Consider the following 15,790-nt stretch of genomic DNA (forward strand, 5'->3'; position numbering starts at 1 on the left):
CTCTCCCTTTAGGTCTGACCCAGAAGCCCCACAGTGATTCCTCCTCCTGACAGAGGGACAACAGAGCACACTGAGCTGCACTGCTCCTGGTCCTCTATCTGGATCTGTTCCTGAAATCAGCTGGACGTGGGAGGGCAGGAGAGAAGGACTCTCACATCACAGGAAACATCACTGCTTTCAGGACTGAGAATCTGACTGCTGTCACTCAGAGACACAGCTCAACCCCTGACCTTTAACTCTTCAGCTGAACACCACGGCACCAATGTCAGCTGTAAGGTCAGCTTCACCCAACAACATCACTACAGAGGAGACTGTCACTCTGAATGTGGCCTGTGAGTAAATCATACTGTAGTGCACTCTGCACAATCTGATATCACCAAGTAATTAACAGTCCAGGATCAATGACAAAGTTGTTTGCCCTGGAATGTACTCTACTTACTGTGTTGAATTTTACAACATCAATTTTATTCTAGCAGGAAAATTTAGAAGAATTTAGAGGTGTTATAACATTGAATACAGTGGATTATTTTTTTGTCTCATAGATGTGAAAAGTTAAAATCACTGGGATACAAGTGTGAAGGAGGGTGAGCTCTGAATCCCTGAGCTGTAGTGTTGAAAGTTTCCCTCCATCTCTCATCACCTGGACTAAACCATTTTAACAGAGACCCTGAACAATGACACTGGACAGCCACACTTGTCATCTAGCGTGACAACAGAATATTTTGGACAGTACATATGTGGCAAAACATCAGAACAACACCCTGATGAAAGAAGTAAACATAACAGTGATATGTAAGTACACAGTAAAACTGTTTTTACACAGAAGATTTGCATGGTTGTATTTTTCATCATGGGGTAACTGAAACTTATACAGAACACCCTTTCCTAAATCTCCCTAAATGCATGCTGATTAATGTTCACATTTATTGTTAACTTTGCAAAATGTAGAAAATGCCTTCATAGCTCAATATAGATATCCTGAAACAAAACAAAAAATGTTGTGTCCTATATTATTAGGATCTGCAGCCTTCCCTGTGTTCTTCCTTGTTTCCCCCTCCTGTTCTGTTTTCTGTCTTCTGTGTCTGTAGCTAAGTTTCCATCCACTTTTCAATCAAATTATTTGAAGTTCTAATTAAAAAAAAAAAACTCTTGTATCTACCCGAATAAAGGTGGTGAAAGTGTGTTTCCATCAAACAGCTTTAAGCGAATAAAAACCTGTCGTAATGGCGTCATGCTGTTTTCGCGATTAAATTGGTATACCTTCGACTTGATTTGAGACATTTTAAGGTGTTTTATTTTTACTGAATCGCACAAGATTCAAGCGAACTTTGCGAACAAAGTTTTGCTAGACAGTAGTTATTTGTTGTTGTTGTTAATATTAGAAGCCAAGCTATAAGCTCCGATGGGCCTTTGGCTGAGGATCTGATCAGCTCATCAAAAGGTGGAACTTGCCTTTTATTTTCCCCTGGCACCGCTGCGAGACAACTCTCTTTTTGAGCCGTGTACTATTGCTGTTTGGCGCCTTCCATTTACTCAGCGGACGTCCCATAGCTTAATGTAAGGGACATTCTAAAGCAACTTAGCGTGAAAAAAAGCTTAACGTGGTTTAATATCTAAACAATGATCAATCATTACCAGATGTATCATGGTCATATCTTGTCATGAACACTTAAGCCTGTCAAAAACTAAATCGAAATCCAACGATTATAAGTTATCTCGTTAATGTGTCAGATAACGTCCATAATATTTGGACATTGGGTTAGATTATTTGACCGTTTTCCGTGGTTATGATGGGTAATATGAGAGAGAAATTTGGTGATGATTGATCATTGTTTTGGTACATTAAACCACGTTAAGCTTTTCCTCGCCATACGGCCACTGATGAAGAAAACAACGTGAGATAACTTCTATAATCGTTGGATTTCGATTTAGTTTTTTGACAGGCGTAATTGTTCATGACAAGATATGACCATGATAAATCTGGTGAGGATCGACGTTGTTTAGATACATTAAACCATGTTAAGCTTTTTCACGTTAAATTTTTTAGAATGTCCCTGTCGTAACCTTTGTTGGTCATTTCTCACGCGAGCTCCTGATAAAATGATGCCGTTTCTTAGATTTTTGCTATCTAAAATAGCTGTTATATTTTTCTGGTAAATTCAATTTTAAAAGTATCGTCTCCTCGTTTGTCCACTTACATCTGTTTTTTTTGTTGACACCTGTCATGTGTGCAAAAAGAGCGGAAATACTAGGCGGAAATGAACTGAAACTTTTTCTTGGTTGCAACCATAAAATGACCTAAAACTTAATCGCAATTCATTATTTATTCGCAAATAACGTTTCCATCAGCGTTTATCGATAAGCCGTATGATCGATCAGAGAAAAAAATCCGATGAGACCCGAGCGTATTTTCTTTGAGTCGATATTCATGAAATTCAATCGGATTTTACTGTTTCCATATGGCATTTTCATTCAATATCACTTAATTTGGATAAAAGCGGGTCGATGGAAACATAGCTTGTAATTTCTGTGAGAGGCTGGGCGTGGCCCATCTGCTTCCACTCACCTGCCAGTTCAATCAACCACCTGTGTAGCGGTTTCATGACACACCACAAAATCACCACGACACCACAGCTCTTTGGATCTTTGTTTTACTGAGTGAGTCTGTAATGACACAACATGTGACAGGGACTGCATCAGTTCCACACCCCTTTTCTAGGACTACTGTCTCTCTCAGTTTCCAAAACAGACTGAGCATAACAAAACATTTGCACAGTCTAAAGATAACAAAACATTTACACAGTATAGTAAAACATATTAATTGAAATGATCGTATAGTGGTTTATTTTCTTTTGACAACCATACCTGTAATGACACAACATGTGACAGGATTTCATCAGTTCCACACACCCTCTTCTCAGACTACTGTGAGGGATACATAAAATAATAAAATAAAACAAATGCAAAATAAAGTAAACATGCCCTGCCTCATGTGTAATAGATCACAGGTAAACACAGAAACATCATATGTACACACACACACTAGAACAGTAAAAATACACATCACATTTGTTCTATACAAATCCCTCAGGAAAACTACATTTCCCCATAATGCCGCGGGTCGTGAGGCGCGAGTCTGAGCATGCAGCGGCAAAGCAGCGGCACTTCAAAGGAACACAGTGCGATACAAACTTTTGCAATAACTTTGAAACACATTACAATACAGACTCAGCCATACACACCACATCTGTCCCTCGTCACTCCTCCAGAACATAGTCATGGCATAGTGCATCAACATTGGAATTACATTTATAAGCGGGATACTCCGTCAACATACCTCTCATGCGCATGTACCACAATACACAGGTGATTCGCCAATCACAATTATAAACATATCTAAACGAAAAACAATTCAACTCACAAGGCTAATCTAACATTATAAGAAGGTAGTAAATCCCCCCGTCATTGTCAACTAATGGAACATCCTGTTTCCCCTTTTGAGACAGTACCATAAGAAAATAAAGTTAGCTGGAATATACACAAAACACACTATTACACCTGAAAGCCCTCAGCACTGATTGCCATCAACTCCTGCTGCAGTATTTTACGCGGTCTCACACTCCATTCCTCGCCAGTTTGTCGTTGTACCCACAGTGGTGAACTCTCTGTCAATTTTTCCAACCTTTTCCCTCTTTACTTGCATTTCTGCTCACTGCCTTTTTTTGTTACCTGTTGTCTGACCTTGTGCTCTGTTTTGCCTCTTTAGCCCTGCCGTGCTTTACCTGCCTGTTTGGCTTGCCCAGCCTCGTTCCTGTTTTTCTCAGCCTACACTCAGCTCTCCGCTCACAAACCCAGGCTGCCAACAACCTGCTACTATGCCCAGCTTCCCCTTGAGCCCCATTTTTTTCTGTTCTCCCTTTTTGTTAATAAACCATTAGTCTATATCCATGATGTTCCACTTTCAGGAGTGCTCTGGTGCCGCCGCAAATTCTGCCCGATTGTCCTTCTTTTCGGCTGGATGTCTGTCACCTTCGGTTAATTGCTCCTCAGATCTCTGCAGGGTAAATCAGGACAGCTAGCTAGACATCTGTCCAATCTGTGTTTTCTGTTACACGACTAAAACAGCTTTTGTTCCTTCCGAGGCTGTTTTGCAGCGGGGAACGGACTCCGTTCAGTGCTTAGCACCGCCCAAGGCGGTTGTGATTGGTTTAAAGAAATGCGAATAGACCAGAGCATGTTTTCTTTTCTATCTGTATGTTTGCTGTGTTGTTGAGATTCTTCTTTTGTGTCTGTAGCTTTTCTAAGGATCCTAAACAGCTCTGGGTGTGAGGTTCAGTCAGGGGGTCCTGACCTGTTTGTGCATCAGTGAGGGGTTTCCTTTACCCACCATCACATGGCCTCTGTTGAAGAACCATGCTGAGTACTCTGTCATCACCACGGTGTCACATCACACAGTGAACATCAGCATTACTGTATCTGTCAAAGATCACAACTACACCACTGTTGAGTGTGTCAGCAGAAGTGGCGTCAGGGAAAAAAAAGAACCTTACGATAAAAAACAATGAGTCAGAGGGTAAGCCCTCCCCAACTCTAGACCACTGCTTTAAGAAATAATTTCCTCATTTAAAAACTGCTTTTAAAAGTAGGCAGCAGTGATCACAATTGTTACTTTTATTCCAGATCAGCTCAAGACATTTTTCAAATTTTTTATAAACATCTGCAAGTCATCATTGCATTTTTGATTGGGATACTTCTTACAGCTACCATCTGCTGCTTGGCCAGAAAATGCCACAGGTACATTAAAAAACAAAACAATTTTCTTTGTATAACTGTGCTTCTTTTGACATATTGATCAATCATAAAGGACCTCAGTGTTATAGCTTCATCCATTTCACAGCAAATCTTAAATATGTGAACTACTTAAAGGGGTGATAGAATGATTATATAGGGTATTTCACACTGTTCCTTAAGGTCTCCTAATGGGGTATGTAACATTGGTTTGGCTGAATATTGCTCAAATGCTATTTTATGGGTCCTTAACTACCCTGTGAATATAGCCCTATTTGTAACAAGAGCTTTTCTTCCAAATATGGTATGCTCATGCATATGTAAATGAGCTGTGCGTTGATTGGTTTGAGCGAACCACATAGAAACACATTGGAGACTAGACAGCAGGTCTCATATTTCAGACACTACAAAGTTATACATTGTTTGTCTACTATTTTGTTATTAAATTCACTTCTGAGACTTTTTTATGCGAGAAATCAACTATATAAAGCTCAAATATGGGCCGTTTTACGAAAATTGATGGCTAATTGCAAATTTGGTAAGACGTGTCGGACTTTAGGAGCTCCACACAGTCTGACGAGAAAGCGGCAACCTCCATACCCAGTGAAAGTCACCGTTTCTCAGTTACTGGACGACCGGGCTCGGGGCTCCAGCGTGAACTTCAGAGCTGCAAGCTAGGCTATGTGTCCCATTTAATCCTATGGGAAAAGATCGTTGCTACACTTTCGGCATAATTGTCATAAATTTAGTTTGAATTTCATCACGACATGTATATCACAGCTACCCTAAATTCTTAACAAGCTAAGCTTTGTCCGATTTTAATTTAATGCATTTTTGTGAATTTTAGAGGTCTTGTTAGGAGGAGGCAAGCTAGCTCTCATTGATAGAGCTCCATACAGCTCACTTGCAGGCAAGAGGTTTTTATTTCCCCAATCGTTTGTTTAAATAACTCAACACACATATCCATTATAAGATTAACTGGAACCTGTGGTAAGAGATTGCGGGCGTAACAAGCTCGCTGACCGCTCTCTCACACACCAACCATTTAGCAGGAAGAGGGGGCTGCAGGCCCTGGGCGGCGTTTGGTAGTCCACTAACCCAGAAATGGTGACTTTCTGCGCGGGTATCGAGCACCGTGGGCTGCCAGCCGTGACGGAGCTCCATCTCCCTCAGAGCAGGCCGGTTTAGCCATCAATATTCGTAAAACGGTCCATATTTGACTTCTACATAGTTGATTTCTCGCATAAAAAAGTCTCAGAAGTGAATTTAGTGGTAAAATAGCAGATGAACAATGTATACAATTTCTGAGATCTGCGCAACCTATTCAAAAAACTAAGCTGACCTCAGGTCAGTTGTGTAGCCTATGTAAATGTTTGGGCGTGACAAAGATAGAGACTAGAGCCAAATGAGGAGGAGATTTCTTTGAGATTCGTCCCGTTTTCAGAGGCAGTTTCAAATTGTGAGATTTGCAGAGGAAAGAGGTGTTAATGGGATTTTTTAGGTTCTATGTATGTACTATTTACCCACCAAACTGTCGTTATTCAACTATGACAAGGTAAAATCGCTTTGCATTCTATCACCCCTTTAAAATAACCGTTTTTCAAGGTATGCCTAGAACATTTTTAAATGTGTTCATACATGTAGTATATACATGTTGTATACAAAATAATCTCTAAACTTGAATTTGATTATCACAGTTAATACATTTGTTTTTGTTTTGTATTCATTGTTATAATAGTGAGCCAGTATGCTGCCTATTGAGCTGTCTTAAATTCAAGCAATAAATACCAATCAATTGTTACCTGATAAGTTGTAAAAATCAAATGAAAATTGTTAGCACTCAGTATTAGCTGATTAAATAAATATTATAATTATGATATATTGTTTAACTACATACTGTAACATGTTATGTAGTTAATTGTGGGCTGAAACATTCGAAATCACAGGTGCAGTCCATTAAAAAAAAATTAAAATGTGATACAATTTCTCCCCAGGAAGAGCTCTGGGAATGTGATTGAGACTCTGGAGATGGCGACGACTGAAGCGGATCCATTGGTATTTACATTAACACAACTAGTTATAATTATAAATTGTTGTGTTGCGTGATGACTGACAATATTATATGTCATTGATGGACATATTTCATGTCTAGTGTACATACAGTTGTCTGGCTTGTATCAACTGGCAAATGATATATTATTTCCGAATTGTACCTGACAGATCGATGCTGGTCGCGCAGTGGAAAATGAAGTAGCCAATGACCAAGAGGCAGCTGAAGGAGGAGCCAAGGCTGCTGACCAATCAGCCACTGGCGTTGACGTGGAACCAAAAGAGGTGGAATACGCTGACATTGACTTCCACTTGTTGAATAGGAAGAGTCCCAGAAGGGCAAATAATACACAAGAGACCACAGAGACAGAGTATGCTGAAATTAAGAACAAAGAAATGGAGGAGAGACAAGACAATGGTGGAGAGGGCGATGAAATGTTAGAGGGCAATGAGGAGGAGGTGATGATGATGATGATAGGGGAAGATAAGGAGACACAAGAGTGTATGTCTGCAGAGAAGGAGGGAGGAGGGGATGTGATAGTTTACTCCAATGTGAAAGAAATAATGGGAGAGGTTTAAAACCTGCATACAACAGTTAAAAAACGGACAGATGTTAGGCAGAGGTGGATTTAAAGGGTCTAAGCAGAAAGGAGGTGGGATGACGGAGGGGATTGATTTATGTGGGTGAGTTCTCTTATATTTTCTGATGTGATGGCTTCTCATTCGAATGTTTATTGTAAATGGCAATCCTATGTGTGGTTTTGACCACAGCACTGTGCTTTGAGCCAGAGATCAGTTGACATCAGACATACAGTATCAACACTTCCACATGTTAGGGTTTGTGCTATTTCATGTATTCAATTCAATTAAATTAAATTAAATAAAATTTTATTCATAGTATCAGATCATAACAAGATTTATCTTGAGACACTTTACAGATAGAGTAGGTCTAGACCACACTCTATAATTTACAAAGCCCCAACAATTCCAGCAATTCCAGTAATTCCCTCAAGAGCAAGCAGTGCGACAGTGGCGAAAAAACTCCCTCTTGGGAAGAAACCTCGGACAGACCCAGGCTCTTGGTAGGCGGTGTCTGACAGGCGGGTTGGGGATATGATGAACAGTGGCGATAATAGTCAAATTAATAATGGAACAGTGACTTCAAATGGTAGTCGTAGTAGTTCATGTCATATCAGTGCGCTGCAGGGCGCTGCAGGGCGTTACAGGATGTGGCGTGGCCCAGCGGGGCATGGATGGACATAGCAGGAAGCAGCAGGGTTCAGCAGGACACAGCATGACATTGCAGGGCACCGCTGAGCTCAGCAGGGAGTGCAGCAGGACCACGGCGACAGCTGCAACCAGGATCTTGGTGCCAACGTTCTCCAAGGAAATATGCTGGGTGAAAAACATAAGGACTCCGCTAAGGATTAGTGACAAGCATTTCTGGGACGGGATTCACACAAATGGTAATAGAAAGGGGAGAGGAGAGCAGCTCAGTGTGTCAAAGGAAGGAAGGAAGAAATTCAGCGAGCATTATTCCATTCTAACCACAGTATCAGGTGACAACTATTTTATGTACAAAGTATTTAATCCACACACATCACAGCTTCACATGGCCAATATCCCATCACACCACCAAAACTCAAAACATAAGCCCAGTAAAAAAATAGAAAGCTTTTGTGTGCAAACAAACTTTGGCGTCTTACACAGCATTTATTAACACTGTATCAGCTAGAATTAACAGCTTCATGTACTAGTTTAGCTTTTCATTATTTGTAGACAATATGTGATTATTTAAGAAATAAATACAGCTAAAATTGCATTTAAATAAACTAAGATCTGATGTGTCATCTTTTTTCACCTTTTATTTTTTACAGGCATGTCATTAAGAACAAGTTGTTATTTACAATGGTGGCCTAAGGAGACAAAAGGGAAGGAAGGCTAAGAGATCAAATACATTAGACATGCATACAGTTTAAAATGGCGTACAATACAATTTAAAGTAACTGCTAAAATTGGCATTACTGTGAAGACATCCTGTTCTAATATACAGGATTTCCTTGTGTCCTTTTTTTATACTGTCATCAGATTGAGTTGTTCCAAATAAGTTTCCATTCACTGGTTGTTTCTGAAGATGACCAGAAGTTTTTTTTCATTGTTTGTGCAATTGCCTCTTTGCAATTGCAATCTTTGCTAAAGGTTTTGTATCAGTTCACAGTCATGAAAGTGGTGCAAAAACAACAAAAATTCTTTACTTTTCTTTCAATATTCAGTGCAGAAGGTAAACATTCCCCAAATGATATGTGATGCATATGTGATTAAAATTGAATTAAATTGTGGTATTCAGACGAGAGGAGCAACAATAATTTGCGTTTGATGTCTTTTTTTTGCACAAAGAGGGAAGAGGTAGAGAAGTGCTAAGAGGAAGAGTCGGTTTAGAGCAGATTCACACAGCTGAGAACACTGGAGTGAAGAGAGCAGGACAACAAGACGACAGGTAAAACACAACATATACCTCATCTGATTTTGTGTGTATCTCTACATTAAATCTATTGAAGTGAATAATTATGCCACGTTTAATCCATTACTTTTTACATTATTATCTTTGGCCTATACATCGCAGAAACCACTGATATGTTCAGAGCTGTTGTCAGAGGTGTAAAATGAGGCCCTGGGGAAAGTAGTAGTCAAATTTATTATTATCAGCACAGAATAGTGAACACGCAACATCCTGTATTAACATCTGTGCTGTCAGCTGTGGAGATGTTTCTGGTCCAGCCAAACTTCCTGTATGTTTATTGCACTTTTTGTATGAAGTCTTTGTGCTTTTATAAGAGTTTGTCCCATGGAGGAGTGTCTCACTCATTGAATCGGAATGTTTTTTCTCATCTGGGCTTCTTTGCTCTTCGCTGTGAGAAGCAACAATGCTAATGTAGGTATAGTGTGCAGCTTTATTGCAATCTTGTTTTGACACATAGAAGTATAATGTCAATCTTTATTTTTTGTAGCTGCTGAAGGTATCTTTAATATTAAATTATTCTTACTGATAATAAATGTCCTTATACATGTTTCCTTTTATGTTCCAGAATTGCAGATACAGTTACAGGTATTCAGCAGCTTCTAAAAGCTCTTTACTGTTTGGCGTAAATAATTACCTTTTGAATTATTTAATGATTTGTTTACCAAAGATAAATCCATGAAAATATTTAAAAAACCTAAGAAATAATTATTTTGCATGCTTAATTTACTCTACTTAGTTTTTATCTGCATCCTGCATCAGGAAACATATATTGGTCACACGCTGCTACAAATAGCATTGTTTGGCCTTTCACAGGTTCAGCTGCACTTCTGTAAAAGTCTCTCTTCATTAGTAGTAGATGTATTATCAACATCTACATACTCTGTTCCTAATTGTGTCCGTGTGTGTATTTACAGTTGCATCTCCAGAAGGAAGAGAGTGCTTTCAAAATGGATTCTGGTCTTAATGAAGCAAAAATAATAGCAGAGGCTGGACTCTGTGTTGTGATACCATGTTCTTTCTACACTGATGCTGGCTTCACTTGGAAAATGCAGTTTGGTACAAATGTGATCCTTCTAAACATAACTGTACCGATTTAGACATAACACTCCGCTTGAACAACACTAACCTAAATGCTCAGCCTGAGTCTAGAGGACATGTGTCAAGGTTGGAGCCTGATCTGAGTCAGAATAACTGTTCATGTCATCAGTTTTAATGATCACTTAACCGTGGACTGAAATAAATTACTGAGACGATAGAATAAAGTCAACACTTCTTTAGAAACAGCATTTTAAAAGATATACAAATACACATGCAGGCCTACAACTGACACCTCCCAGTTATGCGCAAATGCTGAACAGTTAAGTCCATATTTATTTCCCTATGGGTGTTGTCCTCCTCTGCGTCTTCAGAATGGGTGGAGGTTTGCTCCATGAACCCCAGAAGAGCAGGAAGGTCTGTCTTTACTCCAGTAAGAGCGAAACAGGAACCCCTGTATCATGTCTTCCTTCTCTCCTCCACTGTCTTTGTAACTTTGCATAAGCACATACACATTCCCATGGGCTATTTCCTGACTAGATAATCAATGATGCTCTGCAATATGTGTGTAAACTGGATTAGATCATTACACTTACTGTTAACACATGATGAGCTGGTAGTGACAGGTTACATCAGTATGGGACAGTGGAAAAGTACAAAATACCGACACAATGAGAGACATCGGTTGTGAAACAACTGTTATGAGTGGGGTCATGTTACATGAGTTCTAGATACGCTCCAAGTCGAAGTAATATCCCTAAAGGTGTGTTAGACCTGTGTGTGAGTGTTCAAACATCAGTCAGTTTTCATCAATTCAAGACTGAAAGATGAAAGATTTTCCTCACTTCACAGGAGAGAAGGACTCTCACAGGAAACATCACTGCTTTCAGGACTGAGAATCTGACTGCTGTCACTCAGAGACACATCTCAACCCTGACCTTTAACTCTTCAGCTGAACACCACGGCACCAATGTCAGCTGTAAGGTCAGCTTCACCAACAACATCACTACAGAGGAGACTGTGACTGAATCTGACCTGTGAGTAAAACATACTGTCATGTACTCTACTTCAAGGTTCATGGTCACTTTATTATCCACGAGGGGCAATTTGGATTACAGTCAGCAGTAAAAAATATATATACCAAACAGCAACAAATAAACACCACAGTACAACATAATTTAAATTTGAATTCACAGGATAGTATTAACAATGGGGATAACAGCCGGGATGTATGACCTTTTAAATCTATCTACGTCCGAGGGTAGCAACATAAATTCACCCCACAAGGGATGACTCGAATCAGCCAGGATGGCTCTTGCCTTCTTCAAGGCCTAGTGGGTTCAGTCCTGGTTCTGTGTAAGCTTAAAATACATTTCAAATGCTGTAGTTTAGCTTGTCTAGTTTTTTTCTTACATATTGAGTTCTATTCAACATAATCCTTTTTATTAGAAAAGGTTTCAAGCTTAATATGGTATTTTAAGGTTTTCAGATTGTTTTCAGCCTGAGCTTGGAGCCACATAACAAATATTGTCAAAAATGTTATCTTAAAGATATGAAGAAACCTTTGATCACTGGAATGACAACCATTAAAGAAGGTGATGCTCTAAATCTGACCTGCGGTGTTGAAAGTTTTCCTCCATCTGTTATCACGTGGACTAAAGGTGGTTCCAACAACAACCTGCAAAAAGAAACTGGAATCATCCTGCAGAACGACACGGGATCAGCGACTCTTGTCATCCTTAATGTGACAGCAGAATACTCTGGACAGTACGTCTGTACAGCAGAACACCAGGGGTCTCATTTATAAACGTGGCGTACACACAAAACGGGGCTGAAAATGTGCGTACGCCACTTACCACGCAAAGGTTGTGATTTATAAAAAACAAACTTGACGGGAGAATGTGCAGTCCTCCACGCAAACTCTGAACCTTGCGTACGCACATTTTGGAGACCAAATAGGAATTGGCGACGCAGATGGTGATTTGGTGAACTGAAGTCAGACTGCAGAAAGTAAATTATTTTTAAGATTACTCGTAATATTTTCTAGTATTGATGCCTCACGCACATTCTTTCACTCCATCATCCACGTTAACATGAAGATGAAATCTAGCAGTGTTATTTGTACTTGTACTGAGTGATAACTGTTCCATAAACACCTCTAACTCAAATCTTAAATAAAAATGTGTTCTTAATATTTAATCGGCGCTGTCTCGCCATCACATTGTCCGCTACGGAGCGCAGGAGGAGGAGATGGCCCGACTGCAGGGAATACAGGATAGCATTAATACCCTACCATTAGATAACTGCAGAACACAGTGTAAATAACTAAATATATTACTTCCCATCTCTGGTGTTTGCCTATTACACTTTATTTTGTCTTCAAATTGTATCTCGGGGTGGGGATACCACTAGTTGATGCTGTGATTTTAGCAAGGTGTTAACAATCACAAATTGTTGTAAACAAACAAATACTGCGGTGAACCCGTGCGTAATGCTGCATGATGGCACTGCTGGCCCTGCAGGAGGACTGGAAAGGAAGAATCAGGAGAGAGAGACTTCAGGGACCATGACGATGACTGGCTAATATGCCGATTTAGATTTTCTAAAGCTGAGCTCATGGATCTATGTACTGAATTGGGTCCAGTTCTGCGGGGAAACCGGCTGTTTCCAGAGGGAAATGTCAGACCGATAAGTGTTTTTTTTTTAATAAATATTATGTATAATCTTCAACTTTATCACTAAGGCTTGTTTGGATATAATCTATAGTTCTGTTATCATATACGTCGTGATATATCGAAGCTGTCCCCGAGTGCCGTAATGCCTGCTGTTTTGGAAGATTTTATTAATAAAGGTAGTCTATAGATCCGGTTTCCCTACAATGTGCAAGAACAGGCCGAAATTATAATTCAATTTGCAGCAATTCCTGAACGTCTGAGAAGTTTTTTGCTTTTTCTCCGCCAGTCGTCATGATTCGGCATGATTCGGTGTAACGAAAGAACAACTGCCAGGGTCATTAACGTACTGATCAGCATTCACGAGATGCTTTGCATTGACTATTTATGGTTAAAAATGGGCGTTTACAGGGCGGGATAAGAGGCTGATCCAAGTACGCACACTTGTGGTCAATCTGTGATTTATAAAGGGAACATTGCTTACAGTTGTGCGTACACACGGTTTTATAAATCTGACTTTTTTCAGTGTACGCCATTGTGGGCTTTTGGGCGTACGTACACTTTTAGTAAGGATCCTACGCACAGTTTTAAAAATGAGACCCCAGATCGCTACCCTGACTTGCCAGTTATTTCATGGATCCAGGATACTATGCATCGTGATAAAGTTCCTTTGGCCTTTGGAATTAAAATAGCCCCACATCATCACATGCACTTCACCATAGCTAGAGACTGGCATGGGGTACTTTCCATAAAATCATCTCTCAATGCAAATCAAAAGAGCTATTAGGCTAACCAACATAAAACCATGCCAATGGTTGACGCTGGCACACTAACCTGGTAATCGTCCGTTGGACAGTCTGGGGAGGTCCGTGACTCTGACTGATCAGTCCGACTGTCTTTTCTGCCGACGGTTGGCCGTCTGGTTGGTGTGTAACCGCCTTACAGACAGGACAGGGAAACAGACACAGACCCATAACACACATCTTCAGCAATTGTGTGATTTCAGATAGTTTGTAGCCAGGTAGTTGGTAGCTACTGATTTTACTGCAATCCTTTGCATTTTCGTGCTTTTCACCACTCAAATTACTTAGGCGTGTAAGTTATGTATTTAATATATGATGATAAATGTCATGTTGACAAGTCTGATAGCCTATGGTTTGACAACCACACAGACATGTCTGACTTCTCCATATTCTTTTCCACATAAATCCTACATGGTATAAATACTGTATAATGTTATAGACTATACATAGCCTATACTGTACATATCTACCCACTCCATGTTTATCTATTTAATATTTTTTCTTTGTACTATTTATATATTGTTTACACTTACATAAACACTTGTTGATATAGGCTAGACATACATTTGTAGATTTTATTTTGTTGTTGGTCATTGGTGCTTTTGACATATTTTTATATGTATATTTATAAATACACCTATTTTTCACATACATGTGTACATAATAGTCCTAACCCTAATAAATGTGGAATGAATGAAAAGCACTGCCTACAATCTTTGTCTGTGTGCTAAATGGCGTACTTTTCTCTGCCTGACAGCGTTATATGTGTAATATGTTTTTGGGTACAGCACATTTTATGAAACTAAAACTATAAGGGTACCTCTGTGCCGCTGATACGTCTGACTTTGCCATGCAACCGGCACAGAGCACAGAGCTCACAGATCACAGCGCTCCAGAGGAAGGTCTGGCTAGTCCACACAACATTGAAAAAGGTGCTCTGGTTCATTGGCATTTCTTTAAACCAATCACAATCGTCTTGGGTGGGGCTGTACTTCATCTGTCACAAGTGATCATTTTAATGCATGACAAAAGCAATGCTAATTTGACTGCCATCACTCAACTCTCTGCACATATTAGCTTGTAAAACAGACCATTACAGCTGTAGGCTATGTGTTATGCATATAACATACGTTGTTCATTACTTCCCTTATTCAAAAACTTTCACATTACTTCACAGTCATGGATAGGATCAAAAAACCTAAACCAGCGAACAAACAAACTCTTTTCATCATTCAATGTTACTGTAAAGGCGCAACCTTGAAATTTGACACACACTGTGATATTATGAGTTTATAAATTCATAAAAGCCTGTCAATCTCAGGAGAGGAGAAATGAGCGATGTGTGGGAATGTCCTGAAACCTTATTGTTGCACAAAAAGGGAAGAAATAGAAAAGTGAGGAGAGGAAGAGGCAGTTCAGAGCAGGAACACTCAGCCGAAACCACTGTGGAGAAAAGAGAGCTGGAGTGCGAGACAGAGGTAAAATGCAACATTTATATTTATGTTTAAAATGTCTTTTTGGACTGTAATTAGAAGTTGATTTTTATTTTTTAAAACATTGACTTTTCTGGATTTTCTGGAAGTAAAGGTGGATTGTGTTGGAATAAGAGTGATGATTAATTTGTTTGTATTTGTCGCAGTTGGTGCATTCAGTAAATGATTCTGGGTGCCCAAAGCTGCAGTTAACAGTAAAGATTATCATAGGAAAAGTTCACTTGCAGTATATAGGACCTTTTGAGAACAATTATTGTCACAAAAAGCTTTACCGTAACAAATGTCAGGACAGTCACACTACCGGGGTAAACAAGTTTAATCTCGCAAATACGGAATAACTGAACTTGCAAGATCCTGTTTTAAGATCTGTGATGTCAGCAGTGGAGCTTCCTGTGCTTCAGTCTCTGTGTTTACTGCATTTTCAGTGTA

The 15,790-nt window shown here is 39.6% G+C and overlaps 1 long non-coding RNA gene across 1 annotated transcript; it reads right to left on the minus strand.

The window, feature by feature from the left end:
• Positions 1 to 2,634: 2,634 nt before the first annotated feature.
• On the minus strand, positions 2,635 to 3,444 carry LOC114557305 (uncharacterized). Its single transcript, XR_003692785.1, has 3 exons — positions 3,338 to 3,444; positions 2,866 to 2,925; positions 2,635 to 2,664 (listed from the first exon to the last, which is right to left on the minus strand). It is a non-coding gene; the product is annotated as an uncharacterized LOC114557305 (long non-coding RNA).
• Between the last annotated feature and the right edge of the window lie 12,346 nt (positions 3,445 to 15,790).

This window comes from Perca flavescens, chromosome 6 (genome assembly GCF_004354835.1).
Source record: "Perca flavescens isolate YP-PL-M2 chromosome 6, PFLA_1.0, whole genome shotgun sequence".
NCBI classification, from domain to species: Eukaryota; Metazoa; Chordata; class Actinopteri; order Perciformes; family Percidae; genus Perca; species Perca flavescens.